The following is a 16,121-nucleotide window of genomic DNA, read 5'->3' as shown; positions in this document are numbered from 1 at the left end:
GAATGCTTGCACATTAAAATAGAGGAGATAATACATAATTCACTATAGACCATAAGTTATGTGTGTTTGTTGATCGTAATACCCAAGGCAAAAGTTATTATGAAGTTAAAAAATATTAACTATGTCATTGCTCTTTTTATTAACAACTTTCTTGCTCAATGATGATCCATAATATTCCAACATGTGTAAAATGAGGGGTGTAAGTAGTGGAAATCAACCCGACTAAACCAAGCCTCTTACACATTTGAGATCATGTCATTGGTGACAAAGATGTAGTAGTCATTTATGATACCTTTCACTTAAATTGACATCCAATATAGGCTATGTTGAGTAGCTCCTCACTCGTGAATGTCTAGTAGAGTAAATTTATACCAAAGAATATGTAGACTCATTTCACTAAGGGTGGGGAATTTTAGAAACTTTGAAAACACTCTCACTATGAAAACTTTAAAATATTGCATATACTTGGTACTTTCCATATTTGGCCTTGAGCACTACATCAGGGTCTACATAAGTGATAATGTCATCCTCATAAGTCAATAAGAAAGGTATTGCAATGATTTCAAAGATAAAAAAGTTGGGTATGAAGATGGAATTCCATTGAGGTAGAGTACTCTATTGTGAAATTGGCTCAGGGGAAAGTGAACCAATTTTTTGACAATGTTGAAGTATCGAAGTTGATACTAATGCATGATGCTAATTTGTAGTAAAAATTACCCATTAGGACTCAAACACTAGTTCATTCATCCTATAAGTGGATCTTACAAATAATGACAAATGTATTTGGTTAGCACATCATTAGTTTTATGATAGAAATGGTTAGATTCCTTGATCTTGAATATTTTAAAGTCATTTCATAATTCTTCTTTTACTTAGTGGCTAAGTTCAATCTACATTAAATCTAAGTCCATATATGAACCTTGTTGAGCTCGTCTAGTACTATGTTGACCAATATTTCTGTGTGGGCAGCTTAAATCATCATAGTTATTTCTCTACCTTGCCCTTATCATGATTCACAAAAAGCAATAATATATATTTTGACGATGTCTCAACTTTTGATTAATTCACTAAGGATAATAGCACTACAAATTTTATCAAAATTTATCTCATGTAGAGATTTTGGAAGATATTTGTGTGTACCATTGAAAAGTGGAACCTTTTATACTCATGATAAGACTATACCACATTAATTATTTGTTATGACAAGGAATAAGAAAATATGCCTTGTGAACTCATATTTTTCTAAAAAAATTGTCCATGTTTTTATTTTTCTATGTCTCAAAAACAAATATTTAAGTTTGGATACATTAGAAAATATAAATTAAATTCACTAATTAAATAAAAACATTTGATGCAAAATATTATGTCACAATGACTTCATTTGACTATAGAAAACATGTCGTGAATTAATAATTTTATCTAATGAAAGTTGAACATGTGAATGGGTGTATAAGTTATACTACATTAATTGCTTGTTATGACAAGGAATAAGAAAATATGCCTTGTGAACTCATATTTTTCAAAAAAAATTGTCCATGTTTTTATGTTACTATGTCTCAAACACAAATATTTAAGTTTGGATACATTAGAAAATATAAATTAAATTTAATAATTAAATAAAAACATTTCATGCAAAATATTATGTCACAATGACTTCATTTGATCATGGAAAACAAGCCATGAATTAATAATTTTATCTGATGAAAGTTAAACATGTGAATGGGTGTATAAGTTCATTGAATTTGAATGTTTCACTTGGGAAAGAAGAGATTCAAGCTGTGTGTCCTAAGATGGTAGCGGCTGCAAGTAGTGGTTTGCAGAAGGAAGGAGGGGCAGAAGGCAACGAAGATGGTAGGAATGATTTGGAACAAACAACTAGTTTTTCACCCATTACTGGTTCTATCATGGGTACTAGGTCAGAGTGCCCTTCTATGGGGTCTCGTGAAATTCAGGTGGACCTAGGTAAGGAGTTGGCTTTTGACAATGGTATCCCCCCAAGCAGGGGGATTCCCGTACTACTGGGGGTTCTGGCAACAATGGTCAAGATGGTCCTGCTTTGGGGGCCAATGGAGGTGAACCTAGCTCAGGAAAGCATGTTTAAATTCAAATTTGAGAAGGGTTGGGAAAAATGTGAGGGGTAAACTACCTTGGGTTTCCCTCTTTGGAATCAAGCCAAATGGAAAATCTTACTTTCCCCCTGTTTTAGTTTCCTCAGATAAGAGTAGCGGCAGTGCATCTATTACAATATCGGATTTTATTGTTGATCACAATATCTCTCTAATGACTTTGTCTCTGGTAGGGAAATTTATGGGTCCAAGGCTAAACACTGAAACTATTAGACAGTTTGTGAAGAAAAAATGGTAATTGAAAGGGCAAGTGGAGGTTGCTGCTCTGCCTAAAGGTTTCTTCTCTTTTACTTTTTCATGTGAGGAAGATATTGTAGCAGTTCGTTGTGGAGGGCCTTGGGTTATTGGCAAGTCATCGTTGCCTTTCAAGAAATGGACTCCAAATGGAACAGATTCTAATAGCTTCTTTGAAGCCATTCCTGTTTGGGTTAGGCTTCCTGGGCTCCCTATGGAATTCTAGAATGAGGATATTTTCAAAGGAATAGCTAGTTCTTTCAGTGAATTATTATCCATAGACCAAATGACTGCTGCTAGGAAGAGGTTGGTCTTTGCTAGGATCTGCGTAAGTATTGTTCAATCTATCGATCTCCCTTCTTTGATTGAGATTATTTCTAAGTTAGGGAAATGGGTTCAATCGATTGTGTTGGAAACTCTCCCTTTTGTTTGTTTTAACTATAAAACGTCAAGGCATTGGGAAAAACATTGTTCGCTTAATACTAACAAATCTAATGGCAAGACAAAGAAAGTATGGAAGACTAAAAAGGATTTCCCAAAAGGAAATACTCCTAATAAAATTGATGCCTATTTGGGTTCGAAGGAAGGCCATTGATCTACCCCTGAGGGCGAAATTTTTCAAAAGATGCTAGAGAAAGAAGGTGTGCAGAAAGAAAAATAATCAGAAGAGAAGGAGAATGACAAATATGAAGAGAATGCTAGAGTGTCGGTGCATCATGAAGAGAGAAGCCCTTGTGTTGTTGGAAAAAAAGGATAACATTGAAGAGAAGCCTATTGAGATTATCTCTAAATTCCCCAATTTGTCTTTGGAGAAAGAAGAAATCTTTGAATCCTCTCTTCCGTCTCTAGAGAAAGTTGTAAATAGTCAGATTAACTCATATGTCTCTGCTAGCTCTGTGGAATCCACATTCCTTGATGTTGAGCCGAAGTGCTTGGGAAATGGATCCCTACTTGCATGTGAAGAGAAATTCCAAAACTTAATATTGGAAAAGGGCATATATGGAAAGCAAATAGAGAAAAACCATGATTCGAGCAGGGAGACCATGAGTGTAGAAGAAACTGATCTTGATGAAGATAGTGGGTATACTATTGGCTTGATAATGATGTTTTGATGTAATAGGTTGATTGATGACTTGTTTTATGTTGTCATTGATGGCAACTATGTTTTGATAGTCATCTAAGTCTTTTAGGCCAACAGGTAAAGCATAACCGGTACAGGAGACAGTGTACCAGTGAATTGGCAAATAGGACTTCAACCGGTAAATAGGAACAAAGTTGTATTCAAGCAACTGGTATGAGCGATCAATGAAGAGTTAGGTGATGTGGTTTTGCAGGAGTATTGAAGATTGTATTAGGTAGCTATGTTTCACACCGTAGTGGTAGATTCAACAGGATGAGCGAGTTATAATGTACAGATCAGTCAATCATGAAGAACAACTAACCGTTAGAACAAAGTCACTAAGATCGGTAAACTGGTAATGATTATATTTTATTTTTGATTTGTTATGTTAGTGACCAACATAAGTAAAGCGTGTAGTGCAAGATTGACTAGATTCATTGAACCTAGGAAATTGTTCCAAGGTTGTTTGTCGACGAAGTTGATGTTTATAAAAAGTGTGATGAGTTATGAGATGAAGCATGAGATCGTGAGAGAATATTGAGAGTTTGATTGTGCAGTAATCTGAGAAGCTCCGTATGGATGTGTTATTGATGTATTGAGCAGAACTAAAGTGGATCTTATCAAGCACAAAGGTGCTACATGCAGATCATTTTACTGGTGTTTTCCTAATAGTTGTAGAAGTCAAATCCATTAACCGGGTAGGTCCTAACATGCCTGAAATTGTAAATCCCCTAATAGGGTAGCTCCTTAACTTGAGTCTAAATACTCTTGTGAGGTTGCTCCTAACAGGGCAAAGCTTTTAACAGGACTAAGGTAAATCCCTTAGCTGGGTGACTCCTAACAGGGTCTGCTCCTAACTGGGAATATTTGTAAGACCTTAACCGGTCAAAGATTTCTATTCAACAGATAGTGAATCTTGTGGGTATTAACTCCCATTGTGGTTTTCCCCTTTTGGGTTTCCACGTGTAAATCTTTGTGTTATGTGGAGCTTGATATATTGGGTGTTAGCTTATGTGGTGATATTTTTTTAATGTTTATTAAGCTTTAAGTTATTTAAAGTGGTGATCAGATTTGTGTTGTGGTTTTTGCTTGCACTGATTTACCCACCCCCCTCTCTCAGTGCCTTATAAGTTTATCAATTGGTGTTAGAGCCTAATTCCTTAAGGCTTAACCACTTGGGAAAGATCCCTAAGGCTATCATGGGGGATATGAGTTATAGAGAGATGTCTAACCGGCTTGTAGAACCTGAAGAAGCCCTAGATACATTGAAAGACAAGTATAAAGCCTCACTTGCTAAGAGAAGAGAGCTTGCAGAACAATTGATGGAGTTTACTGAAAACAATTCTTCTAATGAAGCAAACATAGATGCATTAGTTACTAAAGTTAAAAAACTGAGTGATGAGAAGGCAAACCTGAGGAGAGAGCTAGAAGCCCTAACCATTAGGATGAGTCAAGAGCTTGAAGCAAGGAGGATAGCTAAAGACAAGATCAGAGAAAAAGAACATGAGATCTTTAAGCTGAACCAGGAGGTTGGAACCCTGTATCATCATCTTCATGAGGAATAAGAAGAAAAAGAAGAATAAAGGCTAATCTAGACATGGCGATGTCTCTAAGAGAAAGTCTGATGAAAACGAATGAAGATCTTACAAAGGAACTTGCTGATGCTAATGAAACACTTGCAAAGTTTAACAAGAGCTCTACTATGCTTGATGAGAAAATCCAGTGACAAAGATAAAATGGAGATACATATGGCTTGGGATACACTACCTTTGAGAAAGGTGGGCCTTCTAGTACAAAGGACAACATAGAAGAAGGTAAATCTGCACCTAAGATCCATAAATCCACCGGTAAGAAACTCTACAAACCAATATGCTTTAATTGTCATAAGCCAGGACATACTGCTAATGTTTGTAGATATAATGTTGTTAATTCTTATAGACCTAATGGCTATCTAGGATACAAACCTAGAACCTTTAATGGATATTGTTACACTTGCAACATGTATGGACATAAAGTTGTTGAATGCAAGTATGGAGAAAATAATTTGACACCCCACATAAATCAGAGGTCTGGTTGAGATTGGAAAAGAACGTTTAATGATCAGAGAAATGCAAATTGGCAGAGACCCTATGCTAACCGGTCTATTCCCTATGAGATGGAAAAGAGAATGAACATGATTTGCACAATCTATCATAACTACAGTCATGTAGATTTGAATTGCAGAAGAAGGACTGGTAGAGGCAATGCTGGACCCTGGAGAGCATCTGGTATGGCATGTTTTCATTGTCACCAACTGGAACACCTTGCAAAGTTTTGCAGAGCTAAAACGAGTCAACCGATAAATCAATCTGCTGACCAGAAAGGGAAGAAGAAAGTTGAAGTGGAAGAGACCAGAGTAGAGATGAACAAAATCTAGAAAAATGAGAGTGATGAGAAACCATCAGAAGATCCTAATTCTTCACCTAGTGTGGTGAACTCATCACCGATAAACTAAGTTGTTATAAGGCTTAGGGGGAGCTTAATGTCAGATCCATTTCCGGACCCCCCTATATGGTGTGCGGTAAGATAAATCTGCATATCTTGATGCTTTATGATGTTTTGAAGTGATTTTGTGATCAAACTGGTAGGTTTGATGTGATATGAGAACCGATAGTATGTTGAATGGTGTTTTAGGGTTTGTTTGTTTATACAATCGGGAATAGCATTTAATGTGGTTGAGCAAATAAAAGGACTTTTTGAATATCATTTGTCTTTGAATATCATTTGTCACTTTGCATTCTTGAGAGCACTCAAAGAGCAAAAAGAGTAGAGAAGAGATTATGTGAGTAGCATTTGATCATATGAACAAAAGATTTGGAGTGATCTACGATCGGTAATGGATGAAAGTGCATTCTCAGTGTTGAAACCCTAGTTGTGGAAGCGTTGAAAGGTATTTATCTGATATATCCTGTTATTTGTTTCTAAGTCTGAATTTATGAAGATAGATACACCACATTTGGTAGATGTTACAGTCAAGCCTCGTCTAGAGTTTAAGAGGAACCCTTTTAAATCCATTGAAACTAATCCCATCGGAGCCTATCCGGAGTCCTATATGGAGTTTTGCATGTAGAGGATATTAGATCATACATTCATTGTAAGTTGGAAGATCTTGGAATTTTTGCTATATTTGATCAACATAGGGTAATGTGTGGCAAGGATGGAGTATTGAAAGAACAGTATAGGAGGGTTACCAATAAAGGTTTTCACCGTGCACTGAATTCTATTGATGATTTTAATGATGATCTTGTGAGATATGTTTTGAGTCGTATGCATGACCAATTTATGTGGCTTGATCGACCACATAAGATCACCAAAGAAGCGATTCATGCAGTAACTGGATTGTGTTCCACTGGTGAAGTTCCAGTATTGAGATCAGTTCCTAAGAATGATGTTTTCGGCCTAACCAAGTCACCATGGGATGGAAGACCTATGACTGTTAATGAGATTGATGATCCCACAGTAAAATTTGCTTCAATGGTCATAGGATACCAGGTATATCATTATAGCAAGATGAACAACATCCCTACTGCAGCCATCCATACTGCTTATGGGATGATCAGAGAAAATGTTGATTATGATTTGTCTGAGGCATTGAGAAGTCAGTTGGTGCTCAATCTTGAATCCATCAAGAAAGACAAAAGACAAAAGTTTAAATATGGGCAACTAATTATTGGATTGTTCTTCTATTTTTAGAATTAATTTCCTGGTATCGGTGATGTTCAGTGGTCTAAGGACACATCGACATTGTTATAGATGAAGAACAACATCAGGATGTTGGGTAATGATTTTGGTAAGATTGCTTGGGGTTATTTCAAAGATTTTCAGAAAACGATGCATGTAAGAGAGAGGATACCGACATAGGTTGTTAAGAGATATGAGGATACCATCTATTTTTTGGTTGACATAGACACATGTCAGATGGAGTTAGTTGATCCTAGGACAACTTGGGTGATGCCTATGGGCTACGAAGTTGAAGAAGATCTTTTGGTGGCATATGCAGAACACTTATTAGCACAACCGGTAGATACTACTGCTAAGAGGTTTGGAACCTATATTGATAAATATATTGAGGTGCATTCTGAGCTTTCCAGACTAGTAATTGCTAAGAAAGTGAGAAGGAAGTTGAGTTGTTTTCTAAGCAACAAGGATTTACTAAGGAGGCAATAGTAGAGGCTAGAGCAAAATACGAAGCTAAACAAGCAGGAACATCTAATGCCCCAACCGGTACCAACATCAGTATGAAGACAAGAACTGTTGAGGTTAAGAAGGAGACACTGACAGAGGAAAAGAAGGAGAAGACTTCCAAGATACAATTCAAGAGAAAAGGTAAAGTCATTGATCCCCCTGCACCTAAAGCACCCAAGGTGATAGAAGTTTATAGGAAGAGGAAAAAGGAGCAAGCAAAGAAGCCGACGGCTGATGATGAAGAAGAAACTAAATCCAAAGGTGAGAAGAAATCTCTAAGAGCTAGTGGAAAAAAGTCAAAGGTTGCAGGTGCATCTACTGTCAAATCCATCAAGAAACCGGTAACTAAGCTTAAAATATCTGAAAATATGTTAATACATATTAAGGAATATGGTGTTCTTAAGGGTTTGGATAAACTGTATGATAAGTTTAGTGAGGATGAACAAAGGCAGATAGAGGATGCAATTGTTTTTATGATGAATTATTGGCAATTGACACTCATTTGGTTGGTTTCAATATGTTGTCATTGATGGAAACATGTTTTGGCTTCATATTTTGGTGTAGTTGTGTACTGACAAACACTTCACTGGCACCGACACCGGCAGGTTGGAAGGAATTCTTTGGTTACCGGCATTGCAAGCCAACATGACTTCATCAGGTTATAACTATTGGAGATCGACATCATTTGGGAGATCTGACATCAACAATTGTTTTTTAATATTCATGTGTTTATGTTATTGAGCCAACATGTATATTCATATTGGAATTATCTTTGTAAGACGACATAAGGCATGATGGATTGTAAAGGGGTATATAGGTCAGTTGATTAGATCATTTTGTATATAGGCAAGGATATGGATATGTAAGGTTATGGAATGTAATGGAGATGCGAAATATATAAGAGAGACCATGTATGTGAGGATATTTATGTAAGAGGGTATTCTGGTAAGGGTTTATGGTTTCAGATCAGAATAGATAGATCTTAACCGGAACTATATTCAGGCATAGAAGATGCTATTATTGCAGTTCAATCATTTCTCTGGATCGTAGTTTGGATTTATATATAGTTAGTGAGGCTCCTTTTGTGATTGAGCAGTGTGCTCTAGGCTGTAAGCCTTCCTGCAAGTGTAGGCCCCTATATTTTTTAATAGCTCTTCATATGGCCAGTGGATTGATATTGTGGGTCACAAATCCCACCATGGTTTTTCCTCTTTGAGGTTTTCCACGTATATTTCTTTGTCTTATGGTATTCATTTGTGTGATTGGCTTATTGGTTGCTTTACTTCATCCAATTCTATATGTTTCGGTATACCGGTTGGTGAATGCATATTTTAATAAGGTTAAAATTGATCATTTCAACAGAACAATGATTCACCCCCCCTCTCAGTGTTCTTGGATTCCAACAATTGGTACCAGAGACTTGTGCCTCGGAGGAAGTTTAACAAATTGAGGAAGATCCTGAATCCGAAATCCATGGATATGAATTTGGAGAAGTAACTTGAGGTAGCACTTGAAGATTATGTTGCTGAAAGGATGAAGAACTTGAAGTTACAATATGATTTGAATTATTCTCAGTAATTCATTCTTGTCCTGCAGGAGAGAGTGTCATCTATTCAAGCCATGAGGAAGGAACTTTTGCAGAATAAGGATAATGAAGAGAAATATGCCCTTAATGAGAGATGTCAAAAGTTGAGTCAAGAGAACATGGTTATGAGGAATGAAATGCAAGCTATAACTATGAGGATGTCTAAAGAGATCGAGGACCGAAAGAAAAAGGAAGAAAATCTTGTTGTATCTTTGAATTTTTTTTTGAAGAATGTGGAAGGTTGGTTCATGAAAATGATATGCTGAGAATTGATTTAGTACAAGCCCAGAGTAATGAAAAAGAACTTGAGAGACAAATGATAATTCTGAGAGATGATCTGACTATTGCAAGTGAGTATAAAGAAAAAATCAAGATTAGTTCAACACAGCTAGATGAGTTATTGAAAAGACAAAGGCAGAATGGAGATTCTACTGGACTTGGATTTGAACAAGGTCAGAGTTCTGGTACTGCAAATGAAGATCAAAAGCATAAGGCACTAGTAAGGAAACTTAATGTTGACAAATTTAATGGTAGATGCTTTGTTTGTAATAAATTTGGTCACATGGCTAGGTAATGTAGAAATAGAGCAAATCAGAACCTTGATTCTGCTACTGGTTAATGTTCTAAATGCAATAAGTATAGTCATAAGAAAAAAGATTGTAGAATGAATGTTAAATGTTATGCACGTGGAAAATTTGGACATATGGCTAATCAGTGAAAGTCCAACAATTATACCGTCTTTAGCAAAGCAATTCAAAAGAACAATGTTACATGTTATGCATGTAATGAGGTTGGGCATATTGCTAAATTTTGTAGAAGCAAAAATCCACTGGTTGATAATGAAGGATCAAATGAGAAAGGGAAAGAGAAGGTTAATGAAATCTGACAAGATCATACCCAGAGATGGGTCAGGAAGTCAGAAGAACAATCAGCAGATGGAAATGATCTGGTTACTCAGCTGGCAAAGGAAGTTGCTCCTGCACTGGCAGGAATCTCATCTGGTAACTAAGGCAGATGCCTTAGGGGTAGGAAAAATTCATGAAGATAGTGCGTATGCCCCGGGGAAGAGGTTTTGGAAGATGTTCCAGACATTGGAGATGCTTATCCAGCATGGAGATTTTTAATCAAGATCCGGTATATTCCATGAGAAGTCATTCATATCAATGACAAATTAGGGTTTCTTGGAGGTTAAAAGGATGAATTCACTTCATTTCTGATCACTTTACATTCAAAGCAATTCAGTGCGATCGATATCTTCTTGAGCGATTTCACTAGCGATTAGAAGAATTATTTAGGGTTTTTCACCGACAGCTATTCACAGGTATTTATCTTTCATCATGGAAGCGAGATCATCATTTGAACCTATGTTTATTGCAAATCCTATTGTTGTTAATGTCAAGGATCGTCCTAGGCCTATTTTCAAGCGATATCCACATATTGCTACCCTGAATGATTCAATTGGCACATTTTCCCGTGTCCCAGAAGGAGTCGTGTATGTTGAAGATGTCAGAGCTTACATTCACTATCATATTAAGGATTTAGGAATGAGTGATATTAAGAGCATGTACATGAGAGAGTTAATGGGAGATTTTGGAAAGATTAAGCCTGAATACCAGCATATTGAGGATCTAGAGTTTACCGACATTCTGGATATTTCAGAATTTGAAGATGAGATTGTCAGATGTGTTTTGAGCAGAGTGCATGGAGAATTTATCTGGTTAGATAGACCGTATAAGATTTCAAAGGAGGCCATCAGGGCCATCACTGGTTTACCGCAAGTTGGACAACATCCCAAGAAGAAGGTTTCTAATGATTAGGTCAACAAGATCACTGACGCAACATCAGACAAGCGATCAATGAGGATTAGCACTATCAATGACATATATATTAGATTCGGAAGCATGGTCATTGGTTACAAGGTAAGTCAATCAAACCGACTAAATTTTATTTCTAGCTCTTACATTTATGCAACTCATAAAATGATGAGGGATAATGAGAAGTTAGATCTATGTGGTTGGATGCTGGATGAATTGTTGATTAACCTAGGAAAGATCAAAGGAGAGAAGAAAGGAACATTCTGGTATGGAAACTTAATTGTCTGTTTAATATTGTTTTTCATTAATGAGACTCTCGGTTTTGGGAAGAGACAATGGGCATTCGATATCCCGGTAGGGAGGCAACTAAAATAATCAATTGCTACATTGGGTAGTCAAAGAGATGACAAAGTGTGGGGTTAATTTAAAGCATTTCAGAAGGCTATGAATTCTAGGGAGAGGGTTCCAAAGCACATTGTTGAGAAGTACTCAACCAAGATATGCTTCATGGTCAAGAAAGATGAAACTTTGATGGAAGCTGTAAAGCCCCAAAAGATTTGGATTGAGGAAATGGGTTATGAAGTTGATGCTCAAATTCTAGATGCTTATTCATAGTTGCTAATTGATGCACCTATTGATGAAACTGTAAAAAAATTTGATACTACTAAGCAAAAAAAGCAAGAGGTTGAAACTGAGTTCAACCGGAAGAAGAGGGAGAAGCAACAGGGAAAGGAAAGCCAGTTTGTGGAACAGGTTTCATAGGACATCAAGGCATTAATTGATGATGTTTCAGAGAAAGGGAGAAAAAGGAAAGAGCCAAAAATATTCATTGAGCCAATTGCAACAGGATCTGGATATGATGATGACACACCCTTAGCATTCAAGAGGGTATTAAGGAAGAAAATTGAAGAGACTAAGGTAGAAGCAAAGAAGCAACCGGTTAGGAAAACTACAATCAGGGTACCGACATAGAAAAGAGCACCAAAAGAAACACCTTAAGCTCCATCCGGTACTAGAAGAAGAAAAAAGAAGGATGACACCGATCTTGCACTTGTATTTGGTAATGTAACTATTATTCCACCCAAGACTTGAGCATAACTAGTTGATGAAATAACTAAAGATGGTATGTTGAAGAATGTGCAATTTTATTATGAGCATTTTGATGATGGTGAATAGAGAGAAGTAGAGGAACCAGTTTTGTTGTATTTGGATATTTATAAGAAAGCCTTGTTAGAAATTGAAAACCAAATACCGACATAGTTATATGACATAGTAGATGTTAGAAGATTATCAACAATGGAAGAGGACAGGCATATAAAGATTCAAGAGTTGTTATCTATTTGTGTTTCTATTACTCTAGAGGAGATGGACATGACACTTGAGGTTGCAGATAGAAAGATTTTTCATAGCAAACACATAATAGTAAGTCTTCTGTTAGGTAGGGTTAATGAGATAGTCAAGGAGACCCATAAGGCATGGGTTAAATTCTTTTCAGCAAACCGTGGTTTTTATACTTCACCGAAACCTAAGACAGATACTATAGACATCCCAATTGAAGGGAAAGGTAAAGGTAAAGGTATTGTGGGTACTTCACCCTCAATTTTAAAAAATATTAAGATATTGGAATGTATAGGCAAATGATGAGATACCAACAAAATCAAAGAGTGTAAAGGTTGCAAGTTTATAAGTTACTAATGTTGAGGACAACAATCCTCCGAATTAGAATGTACAGGATGAGGACACAGTTCCTAAGGAGGAACCGATAGTAACTGATATTGCACCAAGTGGCGAAGCCACCAATGCAAGTGAGGAAGCTATAAAAGTTAAACCATCAAAGGAGAAGAAAGGGGAATCCAGTAGGGAACCGATAGTGAGTCCATCATTGTTGTCAATTGACACCTCATGGGTTGAAAATAAAATCATAATTGAGATGAGTTCTACTGAACTCATGGTGATGGTTGCACATAAAATGATGAAGGAGGGATCTATGGACAAAGGGATTATTGACCAGTCTATCACTATTTTGCATAGACTTGTCCTAGAGTGCGAATTTGACAAAGAAGCAAGCCCATCCGACAAGCTTAAAACAATCACAGAGCACATTTCAATTGACTTTTAGTCTTTACAGCAAATATAAAACCGACAGGCACTGGAGAGGTTTACACAGGCAAAGAGAGCTACATTTGATCAAATGATTGAGTTGGAGTGGAAGGAGATTAATGATGAGTTGAAGTTGATAGATAACTCTTTAAGGAAGTGTACTAATATTTATAGAGTATGTTGTAACACGGGTTTGCTTACAACCGATTTTGATAAAAGGATTAAGGATATTCAGGAGGAGATTGTCAGTATAGTCAATTCTTTTGATGGATCAAATTCTTTAACTACATCTATAGATGGTCAGATTTTGGTTTTGGAAGCCCAAGTTTTAGCTCTTGAGAGGGAAAATGATAAAATCATAAGGAGAGCCAGAGGTCTTAGAGGATTGGTGAGTCCCCGGTTGGATTCATTAAGTGTACATAAGAAGGAGTGTATATATATGGTTGGTAAGCCCACACTGGCAGAGCTTAATAAGAAATAGTCATATGCCCATATGCTAAATGGACTTGTATCTATTTTTGACACTTTCAATTTAGGTTGGGATACTTATCTAGAGCTTTTGGAGAAGGCCTATACAAAAAATTTCAAATATATTCAGCTCTGGTAAGGTATTTTGGGACATTCATTGTACAATATTTCATTCTTCGTCCTAGTTTTCAGTATTTTTTGGTATTTTTGGCATTGATGTCAAAGGGGGAGTATAGGTGAAAAATATTCAGGAGGTATGGAGTATTTTGTTTAGATGGATATTCAGCTAAGGGGGAGCAGGTGCAGGATGAAACCAGCAGATGGAAACCATGATCTTTCACATGAGTGTTGCCATCAATGCCAAAGGGGGAGATTGTTAGAAATTGACACTCATTTGGTTGGTTTCAATATGTTGTCATTGATGGCAACATGTTTCAGTTTCATATTTTGGTTTAGTTGTGTACCGAAAGACACTTCACCGACACCGACAAGTTGGAAGGAATTCTTTGGTTACCGACATTGTAGGTTGACATGACTTCATCAAGTTATAAGTATTGGAGACCGACATCATTTGGGAGATTCGACATCGATAATTGTTTTTGATATTCATGTGTTTATGTTATTGAGCTGACATGTATATTCATATTGTAATTATCTTTGTAAGCTGACATAAGGCATGATGGATTGTAAAGGGGTATATAGGTTAGTTGATTAGATCATTTTTTATATAGGCAAGGATATGGATATGTAAGGTTATCGAATTTAATGGAGATACAAAATATATAAGAGAGATCATGTATGTGAGGATATTTATGTAAGAGGGTATTCCGGTAAGGGTTTAGGGTTTAAGACTGGAACAAATAGAGCTTAACTGAAACTGTATTCAGGCATAGAAGATGCTATCATTGCAGTTCAATAATTTCTAAGAATTGTAGTATGGATTTGTATGTAGTCAATGAGGCTCCTTTTGTGATTGAGCAGTGTGCTCTAGGTTGTAAGCCTTCCTGCAAGTGCAAACCCCTATATTTTGTAATATCTCTTCATATGGCAAGTGGATTAATATTGTGGGTCACAAATCCCACCTTGGTTTTTCCTCTTTGAGGTTTTCCATGTATAATTCTCTGTGTTATGGTATTCATTTGTGTGATTGGATTATTGGTTGCTTTACTACTTTCAATTCTATATGTACCAGTATACCGGTTGGTGAATGCATGTTTTAATAAGGTTAAAATTGATCATTCCGGTATAACACTGATTCACCCCCCCTCTTAGTGTTCTTGGATTCCAACACGAATAAATATAGTAAAGCCCTAATTGAATTACAAGGGTAGATTTCAAATTCTTTGTATGCTAAGCTTGATGCTAGATGGTAGGCAGCCATGAAACAGGATAGATAATTTATTGAATTTATTCTTAAAACTTGCAACCTGAAGCCACAAAAGAGGAGATAGATGAAATTATTGCAAAGGCTAAATCATATTTTAGATCTAAGAAAAGGTTGACAAGACTGTTAACTGGTGAGACCCAATCAGTTTATATGGAAACTGAGCAGATATTGAAGAAGTCACTTGGTTTGATACCTGATGAGGAGGAAGAGCAACCAGAAAAGTTCAAGGAAGAAGATCTCCTAGATGATGTAGATATTCACGATTTTTCACCAGATGAGATTGTTTTTACTAATCAACTGAAAGATGACAAACCGGTTAATGTACAAATTGAAATAGTTATAATTCCAAATGATGATATAGAAGTTATGGCAACTGGTAGTAAGGAGGAAAAGAAAGATCACACTGAGGATATATAGGTTGAAGGTGTTCAGATGACTGAACAATAGGAATAGGAACCAAAGAGAAGAGAAGAAAATCAGACTGAGCAAGAGCCACTGGTAATCACTCAAATAGTTGATACACAGACACCACCGGTAAAGGACAAGGAGAAGACAAAATAGAGGAAAGAAGAGGAATAATTGAAACTAAAACCTAAAGTGACACCCCTATCATTTACCTCTAAAAATATATATGATGACGATGAGGACGATGATGCATTAAGTATACAAGGACCCATCAATATTGATGCATTGAGTTCTACAGAACTAATGGAGATTGCATCTACCATGCAATCTAGAGCTAAGAAGAAACGAATGAAGGAACAACAAAAGGAAGCTCAAACTATATAATGTGTAGTTGAGATTTTTTCTAGTCTGTTACCAGAGACAGACACATATAGACTATCTACATCGATTGATAAGTTAGGTCAATTGATTGCTGATGCTGGTGAATAGATGAAAGGTTTTGAAGATGCAACAATTTTGAATGTGGAAAAGGAATACAAGAAGAAAAAAGTAGAATAGTTGATGAATGATATTGATAAAGACAAAGTTGCTTTGACAGTTAATAAAGATCATATTAAAGATGCAATTGAAACCGGAGGTAAAATCCTATCCAGTGTTG

This window comes from Cryptomeria japonica, chromosome 2 (genome assembly GCF_030272615.1).
Source record: "Cryptomeria japonica chromosome 2, Sugi_1.0, whole genome shotgun sequence".
Lineage (NCBI taxonomy): Eukaryota > Viridiplantae > Streptophyta > Pinopsida > Cupressales > Cupressaceae > Cryptomeria > Cryptomeria japonica.
The sequence above is the reverse complement of the archived record's forward strand: the minus strand, read 5'-3'. Positions refer to the sequence as shown.